Below are 16069 nucleotides of genomic sequence, written 5' to 3' on the forward strand. Positions count from 1 at the left end.
GAGTTTTATTGAAAGGAAATGGTCATTGTAACTAAGCTGGGCTGCTGCACCTGACTGTGTTGAACAAATCAGAATTCTTCAGAGTGCAACACTAGTATTTTGTATTTCTCTCTGTCTGACAAAACTGATCAAATGTGAAAATTCTGCAATACAGACTGACACTTTACCTATCAGATACACTGATCTAATATTCATTTATTCATTCATTCATGTCTACATGCTCTGGTAATCCTTAGAAAAAAAATCGAATTAAAACCTTAAACCTATCATCATTTTTACTTCAAACGGGTCTAATTATAAATATAGGCTTCATCCATTCACTTATATTTTGCAGACTGATTTCAGATATTCATATCAACAGGAGCTGAAGCTCAGTTGAAGATGCAGTCGCCAAATATTTGAACAAGGTGGTCTATAAACTCTGTTTACATACAAATTAATTGATTGATTAAATGAAAAATAAATGAATACAATACATAAACATCCTCTAGTTAATGAATGTGGATCAAAACCATAAAATACAGTCGAAATTAAAAACCTACAGTTTCCTCTCGACAGGGACCCTGGACCAGGACCCTGTTACGAACTCATTAGAGTGCTATACGGGATTCATTAACAAAAAGAAAAAAAGAGTCAATAAAAAGGTGGTCAAGTTTAAATTTAGCCATCATCCCTGGTGAAAACCCGACACCATCACTGCAAATTTCTCCACTTACAAGGCCGTATGTGTGGAGGATTTCTACCGGGAATGTCCGTTTGTTTAACCTCTTTACGGTACGTTAACCCCTGTCAGGACGCACTCGTCATCCCAGTACAAAAGGGCTGAAAAGCGGGGACCTTTACCCCTTGGTCGACCCTGTGCTCAAATCCATGCCTGCTTTCCAGAGAAGTTCCCAGGTTGCCCTACAACAAACAAAGCCATAAGAGAATCACGTGGTTATAAACTCACTAATAATAGAAGAGAAATGTTACCGCAAATTTACTTTTAAGTATTGGAATATTTCGTCCTTGGAAGTGTCTAAAACTAAATGATGCATCAATTCTGAAGTGAGTTTTGTGAATATCCCCTGCAGGACCTGTAGCACTCTAAAGGAACACGCTAATGCTTTCTAATCGAGGTGTAATATTTCTTCATAATTTCTTGCCATAGTTGAAAACACGTGGCTGGGGAGACTTGCTGACCTCTCGTAATAAGCTTATGGCAAAAAATCAATCCGTGCGCGTAAAAAGCCAAGACCTTCACATAGTGTTCAACCAGGTTTTTGGAAGAAGGAATCTGCTCATATGGCAGATAACAAAATAAAGTACTCTAACTGAACTGTTAAGTGTTCAATCAGAGTGTATTTGGCACAAGTCCAAACACAAAGAAATCGATGAGTGACAGCCGATAGATGCAGCAAACTTTGTACTTACGCATTATATAACCACCGTTCTTGATTCTCTTAATTGAACAATAATGCTCTGACATCTCTCTCACCACAGCTGGAAAATATCACTGCTAGTATCTTATTACCTGGCATTTTAAATAGCTAAACAACTCCAGGGTAACAGACATTTTCCATGAGGTGTTTGCAGCAGCTTACAGTAACTGTTTTATTTTTTTTAACCTAAAATGCTATCACGTTACGGTTTTAAAATTAATCCACACAGGAGAATTGTGTTCCCACATTTAAACTTGGGGCCTCATGTTGGCCAATAGAAATCACACAATAACGAATCCCATTTAATTCGCAGCATATTATAGAGTGAAATCCATCAAACAAATCATGTGAGTTTATGTATTTACCCTCGGGCCCTCGAGCAGTTTGTAGTATTTGAGCTGCGGTTTGTTCGACAACTGTACTAAATGAGTTTTAGTATAATTGGAACTACTTCACATATAAAAGAGCCGAGGACCAGTGGAGCCCTCGATCTGTCTCTGTTATGCTCAGATGAGCACCTGACACATTAAACGATCGCGTGAGAAGGAAGAGGGCACGACACACACACGCACGCACACGGACGGGATCGAGCGCGCGAGCTGTAGGCCCGCAGCGCGCTCGAGCTCTCAATTAGCCAGAGCGCGGGTGAATGATGGTGACGGTGCAGGCTGTCAGGCCATCACAGGTCACATGACTTCATCTATCAAACACAGTCCTTTAGTCCGCTTCATATTTCTGACATGTCACATGGAGGTGAATTCATAGAGAAGTGACATCACGTAGTTTGAAGGCTGACTGCAGGTTTGTGACACCTGAGTTCAGCTTATTCAGCTCTGTAGGGACTTAATGAAGCATTTTTTATATTCCAGTGAATCTCTGATAGATGCGTTTGCGTTTTAGATATGACTTTTTTCATAAATAAATTCCAGAGAGAATTTAAACAATTTTCGATACGATACAGCACAGCAAACAAACATTATGTTGTTGTCGCGTCCTCTGGCTAATCATCTTTTTTTCCCCTCTTCGTCTCACATCGTTTCTTTCTATTCATGTTTTTAAAATAAAGGAATTAAGAAAAAATAAACATCTTCAAATGATCAAATGCAGTGTCTTGTGTAAAATAGTTATTGTTTTAGTTCCCAATGCTGCCCACAATTTATTATTTTCTTTCTTTTTTTTTATTCTTTCCTTTTTGAAATTATGCCAAAATACATTAAACAAATTAAGTGTAGTTTTGGATTGGCAAATGTTGGAATGATTATTCTTGAATTTTGTTTCATACAAAAAAGAAAAAAGGAATCTACACATTTCCTCACTGTCAGTGGTGATGCTGTGTGTGCTGATTTCATGCATCATTCTTCCTATTTTCTTGTTTGGCACAAGTACTACTATTTGTTTATGTGTTTCTTCATTTTATTTGTGTCAGTGTGAACATGATGTGAACATTACCAGCTGACCCTCCAGCAGTATGACAGCTATCATGTCAGTGTGAAACATGTTTCAGTGCAGCATGAACTCAAGGTTTTTTTTACATGGCTGTGTCTTAAACCCTCAAACTTTTTTCTTATTTATTTATTTATTTTCTTTGCAAAGAATCAGTAAAACATGGAAAACGTAGCACGTTAACAAACCTATCTTTTTTTGCGTAAACCTCATCTCTAAACCTCAAAGGAAAGAAAAATCAACATAAAATTCAAAAGCAAATCACAGTGACAAGGAAAGACAGAACAGCTTAACAACAAAACATTTGTAATAAATATGCATATTTACAAACATAGTAAAACACATATTATTTACATCATGTACTGACAAATGATGAGGTTCATTCAAAAACAAAACGTAGCATGCACAGAGCACCTAATGTTGTGAAGGTGATAGTCGCTTTACATGCTTGACTTGCAATAAATGTCTTGTTTAATAAGAAAATTAAAAATTTGTCATAAGTGAGAACTAACTTTCTAACAAATCTGCAAACAACAACAACAAGAAAGAAAGAAAAGTTTTCCCTTTTCTGTCCTGCCTTATTATTTAGACAGAAATATCTTATCTAGTTCATTTGTTTTATGTAAAACATCCATGCTCTGACTTGCAACTTGAACAATACTAATAATGTTAGATTATTTATACATCTACAATCATTTTGTGTGAACCTAATATTAAATATTTCTCTTGCAGAATTTAACAATGATAGGGTCAAATATCTAACAGAAATATATTTCATCTGGACAATAAATGATTGACATAAAATAATAATAATAATAAAAATTTCAGAAAGGAAAAAATTGATTTACTTTTACCTTCTTTTTTCTTTTGAAATGTCTTAAATGACCTTCATGGAGTAGCTGATATAAGAGCAACATTGTGACAAATTATTTTATTACTTGCGTTCTTTTTTACAAATATTATGGAGTAAATATGGAAAAGTCCAGCCAACATTGACATGCAGAGCGGAGAGAGAAAAGACAGATTTCTGGGATATTAGAGAAGGGAGAAGGCAGCAGACATGGAAGAGGAGAGAAGTGAAGTAGAAGAAACTGAAGGGAGGAGAGTTGGGCAAAGAGTGAAGAAAAGGCAGGGCAACTAACCTAACCTGAAGCGACATAAAAGAGTAAAGAGTTTGTGTGTGTGTGTGTGTGTGTGTGTGTGTGTGTGTGTGTGGGTGGAGGTCTGAGTGCACATGTGTGTGAGTGTACTCTGTTTTCTTCAGTCTTGTCACGCAACGTTCCTCGAAGCCCCGCCCTTCTTCCACTAACACACTTCCTACCAACCAGCTCACACACACACACACACACACACACACACACACACACACACACACACACACACACACTAAGAAATGGCCTATTTTCAGTGACTCTCAGACTAAAATGATTATGTATAGTCTTCATACTCGTACATTGTATGGATCCATGTTTGGTGAATCCTGGAATCACCCTAATCTGACCCTCCCCCTCCTGAGCCAAGTCGCCCATGTAGGCGTCCACTACCACTGATGCAAGATACAATGCCCTTAATCTATATCACAACCCAAATGGGGGGTTTGCAGTATGGATCACCAGTGAGATGCTAAATGACAGGACACTGAAATCAAAGGGGGCTGATCAAAGGCATCTCTTATTTCTGATAAAACATTTCGAGCAGTTCTGATGACAGCAGCATCCGTTTTGTCAGTGACTTAGTAACTCCAAACATGAAATTTGAAACAAAAGTATTAATACTTGAATTTATTATCCCTTTTCTCTGGAAAATGCAAGAAGCCTTTTGTTCAAAAGTAGAGTCTGTGCTTTTGGTTTATTTCTTGATAATCCACAATGACTGAAAATCTTTACATCCAATTTATCCTTCATCTCTTTATTACGAAAAATATGTTGAAACGATTCAGATAATACACGATGCTTCTCAGGGAATTAATTCATAGCAAAAAATAAAATTAAAAAAATGCGTATTTGTTTTAGAAATGTATAAATTGTAAAATATACCGTAAATATATATATTACTTTACTCAAAATCACAAATAGATATTTTATGTAGAGGTTTCAAACAGTGTCAATTCCTGCTTGACTTGTTGTTGTTTTTTTTGTTTATATACGTAACTGAAGAAATATTTTTTCCAGCTCATTCTCCTCTTTTTTTTCTCTAAAATTTAGTTAACACTGTGAACAGAGAAAAAGTTTTACATTTTGTGAATGAAAATAATAATTTTGCATAATTATATTTTGTGTTGATCCTAAAATATTGTAGTAATAAGTAGTATAGAATGCATTTTAAAAATAATTAAATCAATTCCTAAAAAGGTTTTGCTGAAGAATTCACGTCATTCAAGTAATTTTCACTAAATATGTACTTCACTTCCATTTGCCTTATCCATTCTAATAAATTATTATGAATGTTCATGAATATACTTTATGTAACACTGCATTCATTTAATGCCATACAGAGCTTCAAGTCACTGAAATTCTAATTCTGTTTTATTGTTTTGCTATTTTAAAAGTACAGGTTTAGCTTGCAAATGTTTTTCACACAAATAATATTTATTTTTAAACCATGAACCACAGGAATAAAAATTTTGGTTTATTCTTTATCTCTCACCTGCATTTTCTTGTATGTTCCCAACACTTTCCCAGGGCTGAAGTTTTCTCAACGGTTAACCGGACCAGTAAGCAAAGAATCTCACACTTTCACAAGATCATACATTTCGCAGGCTAACATGGGAGTCTGTGTGTGTCGTGTGTGTATACTTACGTGTGTGTGAGTCATGATTAGATACATGGAGGCCTACTGCAGAGCTCTGCCCAGAGTATACTGGCTGATGATTGGATGAAGCTACACAGTTTCCTCTCTCCACAGGTCTCTGGCCTTTCTCAAGACCTATAGTGTCAGAACCCATTTGGGCACACTGCAGTCAAGAACACACAGTTTGAACCCTGTGTGTCTGATGCAGCACAATGACACTTTGATATCAAAATAGCAAGTAATAACCACAATGGGATTTCTCCAATTGAATGTAATATTTGTCACACATAATTATAAAATGATAATCATAGTATTAGCATTCATTCAGTTTTCCTTTTTGTGTTAAAAGCACAGTTCATGCACACACACACACACACACACACACACACACATTCAGTCATGCACACACGCACAGCATCACCAGGTGGAACCAGGTACACGTTTTCATCAGCTCCCTCTGCAGCCTCCTTATCTTCTCACAGCAACCTCTGCTATCAATCATCCTCTTCTTGTGTCATCATATCACTTCATTTCTTTTGAGTGAACAGAAACCACAAAGAACTTTGATAGATAGATAGATAGATAGATAGATAGATAGATAGATAGATAGATGGATGGATGGATGGATGGATGGATGGATGGATGGATAGATAGATAGATGTATGTACTGGGAAATTACAGAAGATAAAGATCATTTGTCCAAACCATAACTACTTTTAAAATACTAATCCTACCTCTGAAGGCTGGTCTGCTTTCTGTGTTAGATGATGATGATTGTGTTAGTTCATTCTTATTGAAAAGTGTATGTCCAAACGTTCAGTTTTACCAGCAGCATATATGTTCAACCATAAGATGGCACCAGAGTCAAACTAATGCAGCCTTGAATTCTTTTCAGTGGTTGGCATGGCAACAGGTATGCTTTTCCACTCCTCTTGAAGGTTTTTACTCTTCAGGGTCCTTCGATATACCTGTTTGGGTAGGCTAACGGTTTGAGCACCGCTCCGAGAAAATCACTCCGTGCTCTCCCAGTGCGACGGACCACTGAACTGAGCTATAACAGATTCAGATGTATGATGCGTTTTCCGAGACACATCATGACCTGTTGGATTTGACTGACACAGAGTTGGCTTTGCTGTGTGAAATATAATAGCATTGTTTTACCGAGACTCAGAGATTATCATTCTGTCACCTGTATGATTGTTTTCGATGATGCCAAACATAGATTTGTGTGATGGGATTTTATTTTTCTCTGAAATATTTCATGATTAATAAGAACTTGAGTCAAAGTCATTTGTCTTATTCCTTTTTCATTATGCCTGTCGCTTGTTCGGCTTCTCCGTTTCATGAATAATGTGTAAGGCTAAAATTACTCCACTACAAATGGTGCAAACCCCATTAGCCATGTAATTACTTATGTGATTTAAGGTGGTGGTGCCCGGTCCCTAAGTACAGCTGAATTTCATTCTAGCCATCTATTTTTAACCCAGGATGTCAGGCAGATCGTGAAGTGCAGGTTAAGGGCAGACATTTCTGGTTACTGGGAACTGAAATGTGACACATATAACAAGAATTCAAACTAAAAGTTGGGCAATGCTGCGTTGGGCAGCTGCAGCAGACAGAGACAAAGGCAAGGTATACAAGCACAGATGGGATATTTACACAACTTGTGCAATCTGACCAGTGATGGAAAAATGCTGACTGCATATACAGAAAGGCTAATGAGTGTAAGAGGAGCAGCTGGAGAGGCAAGTTCTCCTGAGCAAATGAAGTGATGGGACGCAGTGAGGGTGTTGGCGGACAGCTGAGGCATGATCGGCTGTGAAAAGCAAATACACATAGACAGACAAGGAACAGGGAGAAGCGGAGGAGGAGTGCTGATGCTGACATGACAGAAAGCCCTGATTCAAGCTGTTATTGTTGGCTAGAATATCAGTGATCTGACCTAACTCACTACCTAAAGGCTGACCTTGTTTAGCAACTAACTCTGTGGTGTCCTGGGTGCACAGTGTGCTGGCGTGCCAATGTCTTATTACTCACTGTTTATGAATAGAAACAGCAATCTAGCAGCACAGAAACTTATTTTCAGTCTCATTTTTTTTAGCCTTTAAGGACTCAATAAAAGGACCTTTAGATTGGATTTCTACCAGTGTATACCAACAAATAAGCAAACAAAAAAAGAAAAGAAAAAAGATTAATGTGAGCAATTCTTTGTTTTATTAATTGATGATGGTCCAACAAATAGTACTGCATTTAGGCTGTGGGGCTGCTGTGCCTTTGGTAGTTCAATCAGATTCAGATTCATTTTTGGAGAAACAAAATCCAATGTCACAGTCACACATCGCCGCACGGCCCTGCAACAAATAGGTGCAATGCTTAATTTGGTCTTAATGTGGCCGTAAGTTGCCAATATGATTCCTTAAGCTGTCTTCTTTCATTCTTCACTCAGCTATTTCTCTGACTTTTGTGTGTTCAGCAATCATCATCTTGCCTCCCGTCTTTACGACTATAGGCTTTTCCTCCAGCCTTTAAATGTGTGTCCATTCACAACAGATGAAATGTTTTTTTTTCCTGTGAAGTAGTTTGTTTGAAGCATATTCAATCCTTTCATCTAACACTCTTCTCTACGCTCCTTCACAACACCAGCAATTCCTTCCTCTAAGAACAATGTGTTACATTATAAATAAAATATGTCATACACAGAGGGATGACTCAAAAGATTCTTCTGCCCTCACAAGTATGAATTATGTTTTGTATTCGGTGTCCGCATGCTGCATCCATGATGATGTCGTGCTGACGATCACAGGACGCCTATTTGCAGATGTGTGCATGTGTCAGGAGCTTAAAGAGAACGCCTATTTATGTCTGTGTCTTTTTGCAACAGTTGCAAACAGGAAATGAAATTTCATTTCTCATCATCATGATTACCAACTAACTTTTTCATTCCCTCAGGGCTGTAAATGATTAAAGGCTCGGGATATTTCAGTCATATTATGATGATTTAGAAACAGGTCAAATGTTACAACATTAGACTGACTGCCCCAGAGTGAATCAGCAGACAGTCTATTTGTCAAAGTCTCTCTGCAGGACCTGGAAGTTTAACTACAGAGCTAATAAGAGTGGTCACACACGCTCACATAGATTCATGGGCAAACTGATATCCGCAGTCTGGATGTGTGATGTGTGTGCACGAATACCCATGGCCTCCTTCTTCTCTTACTCCCAGTTTACCTCCTCACCTGCACCAGATAGCAGTGTGTTTATGAACAGTGACTGAAGCTCCATGGAGATATCTACACCAGCAGATTTTTGAGTCAGTATTGATTGAAGGGCTCAGATACAGAGGATCTTTTTCAATTGATATTTTATGTGTTCCCTCAGATGCTTGAGTGATTTACAGTCCTGGGAGCACCTGGGAGTTACAATCATAGTGAAATGTGTTTATGTAAGCTCCTACAAATTGTTCAATCAGAACTGGTATAAAATCATAATAGAAAATGTAATAAATAACAAAGGTTATTCTAGAAGCAATGTCAGTAAATAAGTATGTTAAAAGTCATCTTGATAGAACAAAATATATAACAATAATAATAATAAAGATGCAGGAAGTGGGGGATATGGAGTGTTTGGTTGTGTATAGATGAGTTTAGTTATCCACAGCCAACAGTCTGATGAGAAGGCTGTCATTCTCTTGTGAAATTGTTACTTAATTACTGTCATTTTGGACTGTATTATAACGGATAACAGGTTTTTGGTCGGTTGACAGGATTATTGCCTACAACGATAGAGAATGGTCGTGTAAAATAATTGGCAGTGTGTATGTGTATCGCGACAACTGCATAAACGATGCTTTGAGCTGAATGCTAATGTACGTCACATGTAATGCTGGTGTTTAGCAGGTGTAATGTTTACTGTCATCATGCTAACTTTCTTTATATACAGTCTATGATTAGCACTAAGCACAGAGCACAGCTGAGGCTGATTTGTCATAAACCGAAAATTGGACACATTCAAACTAAAAGTCAAAGCATCACCAACGTTTTATTCTTCCTCTCAGCATACAAAATCTCACGGCAACCCATCCACTAGTTGTTGAGATATCCAATGGGAAAAAAGGGAGTGGAGCACACTGATTGATTTGCACAATTAAACAGATCGATTTGATTGACATTTTGGGGGAGGTAAGGAATCTTAGAAGTCTGTTGTCCTCAGAGAAGCACCTGATTCAGCTGCAGTCAGGTGACTAACCAATGGGATTAAACCTGTCAACATCAGTGTTAAAGCAAGCTTAGCAGTGGCTAAAAATAATATCTGGGCTCGCTCGCAATGTAGCTTAAAGCTATATTGACTTGGTTCAAACTATTATTGTTGAAATGGTCAACAGGCAGATGGAATTGTGGTGAAGCGGGATGCCAACCTGAGGGCAAAGTGGTCAATTTACCACTTGATCTATGCTGCAAACCTCGCCTGTGGTCATGAGCTTTGGGCAGTGCCCAAAAAAAAAGAAAGAAGAGATTTCTGATCTGAAGTGGAATGAATTTCCTTTGCAGGATGACTGGGCTTACCGTTACAGATATGACAAGGATCTCAGGAGGAGTTTGTAATAGAACTGCTGCTCCTTTAGTGGTTTGGAGGCGGTTTAAGCATCTGATGAGGATGCCTCCCCATATGAGGTTTTCCTAGCCCGCCAGCTGGGAGAAAAACCCAGGGAAGACCCAACACTCTAGGGGGATGCCATATCCCATCTAGCCTAGGAGCACCTTCCCTCAGGAGCTAAGCAAATTAAGTGTTAAGAAAAGGATGGATGAGTGGATGATTTATGAATGTCTTGGATGCTCAGGAAATTTTCTTTTTTTTTTTTAAGTTTTCCAATTACCTCTTGCTCCTGCATTTAGTGTTTCTCTGATAGTATTTCCTCAGTTTATGTTTTTATTGAGGGTTTTATTGATTACAACGTAATTTATTACTTCTTGTGTTGATAGCAGGATATTGTTTCATTGTGTGAAGTACCTTGTTTTACATGTCGACTATATAAAAAGTTCTCTACAAATAAGTCTGATTGATTGATGGATCGATTCCTCCACAAGGAATGATTATGTTAGCCTGAGGGCGCTTTTCAGATAAAAAACACAACCCAGCATTTTCTATTTTGGCCTTGGTGCAGTACAGTGCATTGCCTCAATATACTGTAAATCACCTAATGCATATCTTAAGTTTCTGTTGTGTCAACAACAGTATTTATTTTGTTTTAAGGTGGGCCATTTGATAAACAGCATTTAGGCAATGCTCCCTCTTTTGGACCATAAGCTTGTTTGATTAACTGCACATACAGAGTGCAGTTTAGTTCACTCAGAATGAGTCATTGGAACTTAGAAATGTTGAATAAATTACAAAATGTGTTGAAAAAGAGTTACATTTTGCCTTTATTGTAAATTAAAATGTTGCAAAACACTAATTCATTGTCTCAGAGAGAGATAAAAAACATGTCTGCTTGAAATCAGATTGAATAAGATTCTGTGAAATTACAGGTCAATGCCAGGGTTGTTGATTGAATGAAACTCTCATCAGCTTTTATTCTAGCACAGGGTAAATGTATCAGTCATAAAGTTGTCTTTAAGGGACGACTTAACTAAAGCTATGACCTTGTCACGTAGAAGCTGTATTATAATAAATATATTTATGTTTCTCCCACATATTAAAAAAACACACAGGTTATTGTCTGTTAAATTAGCACACATCTCTGTTTCTGCATCCAGGCGTATCACCTTTGTAGACCTTTGTAGACCTTCACGTTTTTATTCCACCATTGACTTTCTGTTTTGGACCAGCAGACCATCGGAATTCTCCTCTCCAGAAGAAAGCATAGGTCACCTGGTGTTCTGCCAGCTTTTTCTAGCCTTTATAAATTTTACCACAGTGTTGGCAGTGACTTCCATTTAACCTCTAAGAGTTACAGTAGCACTGCCCGAAAAGCACAAGCATGCACCATCTTTAGAAACAAAGTTTGATTTTCTTATCCGGCAACCTTCTAACCTAAAAAGCTGATCAGTGTAATACAATATCCAACACAACTGGACTTCAGTGTAGGAAGTTCTACAGTTAGTGCCAAAGAAAAAGGCTGTCTGACAGTGAGGTACTTCCATATATTATTGAAAATTAAACATATTCTTAAAAATGGGTATGACCCTGTCCACAGCAGTGCATATATATGCAAAATACTACCTTTAAAACAGGTCTGATAAAGGATTCAATCCCAATGAGCTTTAAAAGTTTATAGGTTAACACTGCTTACTCGTAGTTAAACATGGAACTCAAAGGAGTAGTTCATTTTAATATGCTTATTGGTCTCCTGGAACCAGGATTTTTTGAGCACCTATGGAAACAGAGGCGGAGAGTGAGGTAAGATGAGGGTGTCTCCTTTCAGTTAAAATGATAAGAATGCATCCAAGGTAATGAGCTCTGAAAATATGATGGAAAGAAAATGCCCCTGTAGCTCAACTTGCCCGAGGTTGGGGGACATTAAAGACAGCTTTCCAATGTGGTCTGCAAGCTCCTTCTCCATCTCCTCTTTGCTTTCACTGTTCCACTGTACCCTACTCTTTTTACGTCCTTCACCTCCTTGTACCTCTGCAGGGTGTGATATTGTCAATATTTCTGTCTTTTACCACAGATCTGATGGATTTTCCACCCTTGACATCAATGGCTGCCATATATATATACAGCCAGATAGAAATGATGGCTGCGTCCTGAATTTATGGTCACAACAATTAGGCGCAGTTGGTCTCTGTCCCACAATCGTACCAAACCTAGTATTTTTATATAACTTTTATGTAGTTAGATAAACATGATAAAACATTAATTAGAGCTTTAGAACTGTTTTCATCTCCCTCCAGTCTTGCTGGGTGAATTATGTCCAATATCTCTATACTCTATATTTATTCCAGCCTGGATGGTATTTTTCACAGCTTTAGTCATTTATATTGGTTATGATATGATATCTATTAAGTAATTGCTGGGACAACAAAGAGAAACTACTATACACATTGTCAACAAGGTTAGTAAAACTTTGTTGGAGGAGAAAACATAGGTGAACTGTTAAATAATTATGGCTGCTAACGTCTATCACAATTTACAGACAGAAATTCCTGGTTTGACTTTGACCTGCTGTACTTGCAGTGGTTGAGGCCACTGACACTGACAGCTTGCTGTGCATTATGAATTATGATTATCGGTCTTACTTTAATTTTTACTTCCAAATACATTTGGAGGGGCTGTAGCTGCGGCTTGGGCGATAGAGTGGGATGCCAAGTGTCCTTGGGCAAGATACTGAACCAAATTGCACCAAATGGCTGTCTTCCAGGTGTGTGTGTGTGTGTGTGTATGTATGTATGTATGTATGGGGAAGCTTAGTATTATTGTAAACACTTTGGATAAGAAGTGCTGTGTCGCTCCTGATGAGCAGATGGCACTTTGCATAGTGTGTGTGTGTGTGTGTGAATGTGAAGTGTTGTACTTACAGTATACAGCTCTTTCCTGGTCTACCAACCACTCAGTGTTTTTACAAGTCCATTTATGATTTGTAGGTAATCAGGCTAAACAGTTAGCTTGTTTACAAGCCGTGTGATTTTTAAGACTGCTCATGTTTCGTACATCTTTCTATCTTTAGCAACATGGCCACCTTCCAACATCTCTGCAATTACTTTACCGACTACAAGGCAGCACTTCATATCCTTAATTACATAAACACATCACGCTTTGTCTTTCAGTCTTGACACTGGAGTTCACCCTGTAAGCTGCACGCTTCTACCTGAGCGGTTCCCCCATAGTTACAGAGCCTCCTGGGAGCTGAGACACAACTGCAGGTGAGATCAGACAAGTCTTTAAATTTAGCTGCTCGTTTGTCTGACTCCCACAGTTTTGGTCTGTGGGAAGTTGGAAAAACATAAATGCTTCAGAAACTCAAAAGCATGCACACTTACAAATACGATAAACATTAGAGACTGTGTTACAACCGTGCATCCTCAAGGGTGAACACATACAAGAGTTTCCACTGAGACGTGGATTGACTGTGTCTTACTTACTTACTACTTACTGTTACTTAGTCAGTCTGTGAAGTTTCCACCGCTGTGTGTTGGCTCTTACCTCTGGCTTCTTGTAAATCTCCATTGGTACACAATGCTTTCTTTGTGAGGCTGAGGAGATTAAACAACCGACAGCTATCGCGGTTAATTAGGTTGCTAGGGCTTTACCGTCACCAGGGCTGGTCTGATAAATGAAGTGAGCGAGGATGCCGTTGTCCCTCCAGCATCACTCTGAAGGGGATTGTCTCTGACATTCTCATTTCATTTCAGCCCGCAGGACAATGAACTGACATTGAGACATGAGACAAACACACATACAGATACACAAACAGCACATATCTGCAATATCTTTGTCTTTATTTAGTCTGAATTTATGGATATCTTTACTGAGTTATAATCCCTTTGCAGGAGTCGCATTTTGATAACCCGCAAGCACACACAAAATACAAACACAAAACTATAATTAATAAAAGACTGCACGTCTCCAACATTTTGTTCATCACTACATTGTAACAGCTGTCTACAGGAATCTTATCCTGCAGTGTGCAAAAACTCATCCTTCCTTTTGTTCTTTTCACACATACACAGTCAAATCATGTCTAGACTGGCTGTCACCCAAAATGACAGCTCACTGCGATCCATTTTGTTGTTCACCGCCATCCCAAGATCTTTTGTCTTTTCTTTTCTTTCTTTTTTAGGGTGAGGAGCACAGATACCAAAACCTTCTAAATAAAAAAAAAAGCTTTTTTGGTTTGTGTAGTTGCAAAAACAAGGAAACTATTCCAGGTTTGACCAAACCATGCCAGGAAGTCCCTTAATTACCCTCCTCAGTATTTGCTGTACATCATAATGAAGTTATTATACACTGCCTGGCTATCAAGCTCACAGTTTTATCCCAGCTGTGGTATAATGTCCAGTGTGTATAGCAGGTAAAACTGACTGAAAGTGACACAGGTCAATATTTATCTCTCTATCACTGTCAACAAGCTCCTCTCCACATGCCACTAACCTTCATTTTCAGTCAACCGGCAGCTTCAATCTGTGATTCATACAGGTGCACTTCCCCTCCATCTTCTGTGTCTGTGTGTGTGAGACCCACACTCACACACACCAGACCACTAGTGTTGAATGATTCATCATATCCTGCCACCCCATGAGAAAACCCTGTTATGGTATGTGGCAGAGAGCCCCAGTAAGAAGAGAGCTTATACTTGCATTACATTGTGTTTCCAGTAAAAAAAAAAAAAAACAGTAGAAAAAAATATTGAACTTTTTTTTAAGCAAACAGGTGCTGTATTTTTCTTGGTGCAAAATAAAATCCTTCTTTGTGTGGTAGACAAAAAGTGAAGCACAGAAAGGGAGAAGTGATGAAACACAATACTGGATTTCTTATTTAAGCTCACTGAGTTGAATGTGGAGTGTCTGGAAATACTTTATTTACCATGAAAATTCTGCAAGATAAAACACTTTTATCTTTTAATTTGTCTCCGCTTCCTAGGTTACATATTGGCAGCTGCCTGTTGCTATGGCTACATGCGGACATAGCTATATCTTTGCTATTATTGCCTCGCTTTAGCCATTTGCATTATGTGCATGTGAACAATGAGCAATCAGCAGAGAAATGTGCGAGATTGTGTTTGGAAAAATGTATGGGGAGGGGGGAGTTAATAGAGTAATTAGCACACATTATCATCTAAGCCTGTGGAGAAGCTTGTCTTAAGTGTTCATTTTGAAAGCATAATCTGTGTCATTACATTTTATAATGGAGCACTACTTGTCTTTCATACTGCAATCTTCCTGTTGCGATGATCAGTAGAAGTGTGACGCATGGAGCTGGAGAAGCGATGGTCGGACCAGGATGCGTGGATGGTTGGCTTGAGTTATGAAAACACCCCTATGAGTGAAGGTTTGAGTGAGAAAGTGATGTGCGTGCTCATCCAGGCATCTTGATTTATTAGCACCTTATTTATCCTCTTAGCATAATGGGTGATCAGTATATCCCTGTAAGAATTAATTAGGATTATGCTTTCTAATGCTTTCTAAAAGTCTGTCACTTTTACATTCAGAAACTCCAATTATAGGCTTTTACTCATAATTTAGTCTAATTTATGAGTTCCAAAGGCTAATTCTCTGCCTGTGATTCCCTCTGTGACAAATTTAAAGCACCAGATGGAGAAATAATGAACTTTTCTAGCAGAAAGCAGCTGACACAAGCTTATGAAACCAAGTGCTATTGACTGGGATGTCAATTAATTGGACCATGACATATTAACTGAAAAATGCCATGTTATTAAAGGTCTTTTATTAAGAAAAACACTCAGCTGTTTTCTCAGCATT

This window comes from Larimichthys crocea, chromosome X, assembly GCF_000972845.2.
Source record: "Larimichthys crocea isolate SSNF chromosome X, L_crocea_2.0, whole genome shotgun sequence".
Lineage (NCBI taxonomy): Eukaryota > Metazoa > Chordata > Actinopteri > Sciaenidae > Larimichthys > Larimichthys crocea.